The sequence below is a fragment of the Triticum dicoccoides genome, chromosome 5A, assembly GCF_002162155.2.
Source record: "Triticum dicoccoides isolate Atlit2015 ecotype Zavitan chromosome 5A, WEW_v2.0, whole genome shotgun sequence".
NCBI classification, from domain to species: domain Eukaryota; kingdom Viridiplantae; phylum Streptophyta; class Magnoliopsida; order Poales; family Poaceae; genus Triticum; species Triticum dicoccoides.
In genome coordinates, this window is record NC_041388.1 from 427,705,575 (window position 1) to 427,712,268 (window position 6,694).

Sequence of the window (6,694 nt, forward strand, 5' to 3'; positions counted from 1 at the left end):
GTGATGCCATGCTCGACGGATACAATGCTGCCACTCATCCAAGGCATCACATAATGGACCGTAATGACGAGGTCTATTTGCCCTAGCCTCGCCCCAAATGCGCTTGATCAACTCGACAAAGCCCGGTTGGAGAAACCATTGTTTCTCAAAGAAGAGACGCGTAGGGATTCTACGATGGTTCTCCCCAAACTATAGAATGAGAGGGTAGTGATCTGCCCCCAGCTGTGTTTCTGCTATAAGAGAAGTTGCTAGGAACTTTGCCTCCCAATCCGCAGAGACAAAAACTCGATCGAATACACAACAGATTGGGTTGTCCTGGTTGTTAGTACATGTAAAGCGAGCCCCCACCCGGTGTAGCTCGATAAGAGCCAAGTCCGCCACCCACTCATTAAACTAGTCAACCAATCCTTGATCATTAATTGCATGATTGCTCTTGTCCTCCGCTGACCGGATTAAATTAGCCCCCCCCCCTCGATGACTGTTGACCCACAAGTATAGGGGATCTATCGTAGTCCTTTCGATAAGTAAGAGTGTCGAACCCAACTAGGAGCGAAAGGAAATGACAAGCGGTTTTCAACAAGGTATTCTCTGCAAGCACTGAAATTATTGGTAATAATAGTTTTGTGATAAGATAATTCGTAACGGGTAACAAGTAACAAAAGTAAGTAAGGTGTAGCAAGGTGGCCCAATCCTTTTTGTAGCAAAGGAAAAAGCCTGGATGAACTCTTATATAATGCAAAGCGCTCCTGAGGACACATGGGAATTACTGTCAAGCTAGTTTTCATCATGCTCATATTATCCGCGTTCGTTACTTTCATAATTTGATATGTGGGTGGACCGGTGCTTGGGGTGCTGCCCTTCCTTGGACAAGCCTCCCACTTATGATTAACCCCTCTCGCAAAGCTCCGCAACTACGAAAGAAGAATTAAGATAAATCTAACCATAGCATGAAACATATGTGATCCAAATTAGCCCCTTAATAAGCAACACATAAACTAGGGTTTAAGCTTCTGTCACTCTAGGAACCCATCATCTACTTATTACTTCCCAATGCCTTCCCCTAGGCCCAAATCATGGTGAATTGTCATGTAGTCTACGTTCACATAACACCACTAGAGGAAAGACAACATACATCTCATCAAAAAATCAAACAAATACCAAATTCGCATGATTACTTATAACAAGACTTCTCCCATGTCCTCAGGAACAAACGTAACTACTCACAAAGCATATTCATGTTCATAATCAGAGGAGTATTAATTATCATTAAGGATCTGAAAATATAATCTTCCGCCGAATAAACCAACTAGCATCAACTACAAGGAGTAATCAACACTACTAGCAACCCACATGTACCAATCTAAGGTTTGGAGACAAAGATCAGATATAAGAGATGAACTAGGGTTTGAGAGGAGATGGTGCTGGTGAAGATGTTGATGGAGATTGACCCCCTCTCGATGAGAGGATCGTTGGTGATGATGATGGCTTCGATTTCCCCCTCCAGGAGGGAAGTTTCCCCGGCAGAACAGCTCCTCCGGAGCCCTAGATTGCTTCTGCCCAGGTTCTGCCTCGAGACGGCGGGGCTTCATCCCCAAATCTTCCTTATGATTTTTTCCAGGTAAAAACCCTTCATATAGTAGAAGATGGGCGCCGAGGGCCTGCCAGGTGGACGGCAAGGCAGGGGCGCCCCCCCACCCTTATGGTTGCCTGGTGGGTCCCCTCTGGTGCTTTCTTCTCCCAATATTTTTTATTAATTCCAAAATTATTCTCCGTAAAGTTTCAGGACTTTGGGAGTTGTGCAGAATAGGTCTCTAATATTTGCTCCTTTTCCACCCCAGAATTCCAGTTGCTGGCATTCTCCCTCTTCATTTAAACCTTGTAAAATAAGAAAGAATAGGCATAAGTATTGTACCAAAATAGGTAATAACAACCCACAATGCAATAAATATCAATATCAAAGCATGGTGCAAAATGGACGTATCAACTCCGCCAAGCTTAGACCTCGCTTGTCCTCAAGTGAAAGCCGATATCAAAAAATATGTCCACATGTTTAGAGATAGAGGTGTTGATAAAATAAAATATGGACATGAGGGCATCATGATCATCTTTAGAACAACAACATATATTGTCATATAATTTCTTATGCTAAAGTAACAATTCATTCACAAGGTAAAGTATGAATCAAAAACTTCATTGAGAACTAACAAACTATGATCTCAGTCATTGAAGTAATTGCAATTTATCATAACATCGGAAAGAGTCAATTCAAGAGCTTTTCAGCAAGTCCACATTCTCAACTATCATTTAGTCTTTCACAGTTGCTAACACTCACGCAATACTTATGGGTTCAAAGCCTCAGTCGGACACAGAGAAAGATAGGGGCTCATAGTTTCGCCTCCCAACCTTTTACCTCAAGGGTAATGTCAATGATAATACTTTATGATAGCCTACATCCGAGTGGATATAAATATCTGGATCTTTCTCCAAGACATAGTGCTGGCCAAAAGGAAAAAGTGTAAAAAGGAACGGTGAAGATCACCATTACTCTTATATAAGGGTAGAAGATAAAAGTAAAAGATAGGCCCTTCGCAGAGGGAAGCAGAGGTTGTCATGCACTTTTATGGTTGGATGCACAAAATCTTAATGCAAAAGAACGTCACTTTATATTGCCGCTTGTGATAAATAACTTTGTTATGCAGTCTGTCGCTTTTATTTCTTCCATATCACAAGTTCATATAAATCTTATTTTCTTCACACTAATAGATCATGCATATATAGAGAGAAATTTTTATTGCTTGCATCGATGACAACTTACTTGAAGGATCTTACTCAATCCATAGGTAGGTATGGTGGACTCTCATGGAAAAACTGGGTTAAGGGATGTTTGGATGCACAAGTAGTATCTCTACTTGGTGCAAATGATTTGGCTAGCATAAGAGGGAAAAGCAAGCTCAACATGTTGGAGGATCCATGACAATATAACTTCTATTCGGATATAAGAAAACATAACCCATTATGTTGTCTTCCTTGTCCAACATCCACTTTTTAGCATGTCATATTTTAATGAGTGCTCACAATTACAAAAGATGTCCAAGATAGTATATTTATATGTGAAACCTCTCTTTCTTTATTACTTCCTATTAATTGCAACAATGACCAAAACTATGTTTGTCAACTCTCAACAAATTTTATTCATCACACTCTTTATATGTGAAGTCATCACTCTCCATAAGATCATTATATGACCTTTTTATTTATTTTGTTTCTTTCTCTTATTTTATTACCTCAAGATCATAGCATGAAAGCAAAGCCCTCAACTCAAAATTACTCTTTATTATACATAACTCATAGACTCGATTACATAGATAGATCTTAGAAAAAACTCAAAGCTAGATCATACTAAAATTTTATTCTACTAGATAAAGATGTAACCAAAAGTATCGAACAAATAAAAATGATAAAGGTAAAGGTGTGATGGTGATATGATACCGGGGCATCTCCCCCAAGCTTGGCAGTTGCCAAGGGGAGTGCCCATACCCATGTATTTAGATATCTTTCTTCAGAGGTGGTGATGATGGAGTTGTTGATGATTAAAGGATCTTATCCTCCGTCTTCCAAGGCATAGGTTCACCATCATAAAAAGATGAACGAGTCTCCAGGATCCTCAAATCTGCAGCCAAACTCATCTTCCTAAATCTGTATTCATACTCACAGTTTTGGTTTTGCAGGTCATAGATCTGGGCTTGGAGATGCTCGATTTTCTCATGAAGCTTGAAGATGGCCTCCCCAATGTTCTTGGCATCTAACTTGTGACCATTGGTAAATTCAGCGATCATCATGTGATTGGCGTTGAGTCCACGTTCCACCATCCCTTGGCACTTGAAGACTTGTTGCTCCATTGCCTCAAGCCTTGTCTCCATGCTTCCGGTCTTCTTTGGCCCTTCAACATCGCGGATGTGCAGCACCCCCTCACACGCATCTCAATGGTTTGAGGGTGTTACAGCACCTTCGTGAGGTAAGGGTTGATGACCTTCTCGAAAAAATTGTCCTTGGGGGCGCTTGGAGATGTCATGGCAATCTAGATCTATCAGAAAAAACAAGAACAGACGATTTTGTCGTGGTACGGTTGTCAAAACCTTTGGGAGATTATATAATGATTTTTTACCGATCAAAAGAAGTATTGTGCAAGAAAACATAGTCCGGAGGGCACACGAGGTGGCGGCAAGGTACAGGGGCGCGCCCCTGCCTTGCCGCTTCCTCGTGCACTCTTCAGACTTCTTTTAATTTTCCTAATTTTTTTAATATTCCAAAACGGAGAAAAATTACCATTAGAACAGATTTGGAGTCGGTTTACTTACCTTACCACATACCAATTTCTCTTCGGAGTCTGAAACATTCTGAAAGTATCCCTTATGTACTCCTCCGGTGTTATGGTATTATTAATATTGGTCTCAACATTTATGGGAGTACCTGAGATATAATGTTTGACTCTTTGACCGTTTACCACCTTTGGATTTGTGCCTTTGGCGTTGTTGATCTTGATGGCACCGGAACGATAGACCTCCTCGATAATGTAAGGACCTTCCCATTTAGAGAGAAGTTTTCCTGCAAAAAATCTTAAATGATAGTTGTATAGCAAAATATGGTCACCTACATTAAACTCACGCTTTTGTATACTTTTTTCATACCATCTTTTAACTTTTTCTTTAAACAACTTGGCATTCTCATAGGCTTGGGTTCTCCATTCATCAAGTGAGCTAATGCCAAATAACCTCTTCTCTTCGGCATGTTTAAAATCATAGTTGAGCTCTTTGATTGCCAATAAGCTTTATGTTCTAGTTTAAGAGGTAAGTGACATGCTTTTACATAAACCATTTTATATGCAGACATTGTTGGAGAATGTTGCATGGGAAACAAAATTTTCCTACGCTCACCAAGATCAATCTAGGAGATGGACATCTACGAGAGGAGATATTGCATCTACATACCCTTGTAGATCACTAAGTGGAAGCGTTAGGAAACACGGTTGATGTAGTCGAACGTCTTCGCGATCCAATCACGATCCGTCCCGCAAACTCCTGATCCAGGTGTCGAATAGACAGCACCTCCGCGTTCAACACACGTACGGCTTGATGACACCTTCACCTCCTCGATCCAGCGAGTGATGGTGAAGTAGTAGCTCGAGTCCTCCGGCAGCACAATGGTGTGGTGGTGGAGAAATCTCAGCAGAGCTTCGCTAAGCACTACGGAGAAGAAGAGGGATGCGAGGGAGAGGAGAGGCAGCGCCGTGTCGTGGAGATGTGCTCAAGGGGTGCGGCTGACCTCTCTCTACCTCTCTATATATAGGGGGAAGGGAGGAGGAGGGGGCACCCTAGATCCCATCTAGGGGGCGGCGGCCATAGGGGGAAACCCTAGATGGGTTTTGGGCGCCTCCAACCCCCCGGGAGCCTTGGCCCCCAAGGCAAAGGGGTGGGAACCCTAGGGAGGGCGCCCCCACCTCCTATGGTAACGTGGGATGGGGTGAGGGGAGCGCACAACCCCTTAGTGGGATGATGTGCCCCCTTCCCTAGGCCCATGAGGCCCCCAACACTTGTCGGGGCCCCCCGAAACCCCTCTCGGTGATGCTGGTCATCGCTCGGTACCCCCGGAACAATTCCGGACTCAAATACCCTTCGTCCAATATATCTATATTCACCTACGGACCATTCCGGAGTTCCTTGTCACATGCGGGATCTCATTTGGGACTCCGAACTACCTTCGGTAACCACCATAATGACACAACTATACTTATATCGTCACCGAACGTTAAGTGTGTAGACCCTGCGGGTTTGAGAACTATGCAGACATGACCGAGACACCTCTACGGTCAATAACCAATAGTGGGACCTAGATGACCATATTGGTTCCAAAATATTCTACGAAGATCTTATCGGTCGAACCTCGATGTCAAGGATTGAGCTAATCCCGTATGTAGTTCCCTTTGTCTATCGGTATGTTACTTGCCCGAGATTCGATCGTCGGTATCTCCATACCTAGTTCAATCTCGTTACTGGCAATTCTCTTTACTCGTTCCGTAATACAAGATCACGTGACTAACTCCTTGGTCACATTGCTTGCAAGCTTATTGTGATGTTGTATTACCGAGTGGGCCCTGAGATACCTCTCTGTCATAGGGAGTGACAAATCCCAGTCTTGATCCATGCCAACTCAACAGACACCCTCAGAGATACCTGTAGAGCACCTTTATAGTCACCCAGTTACATTGCAACGTTTGGTACACACAAGGCACTCCTCCGGTTTCAGTGAGTTGCATGATCTCATGGTCATAGGAACATATACTTTACATGCATAAAAATGATAGCAATAAACTTGATACGATCATATGCTATGTTCATAGTTTGGGTCTTGTCCATCACATCATTCTCCTAATGATGTGATCTCGTTATCAAATGACAACTCATGTCCATGGCTAGGAAACCATAGCCATATTTGATCAACGAGCTAGTCCGATAGAGGCTTACTAGGGACATGTTGTTGTCTATGTATCCACACATGTATTTGAGTTTCCGGTCTATACAATTATAGCATGGATAATAAACGATTATCATGAACAAGGAAATATAATAATAACCACTTTATTATTGCCTCTAGGGCATATTTCCAACAGTCTCCCACTTGCACTAGAGTCAATAAT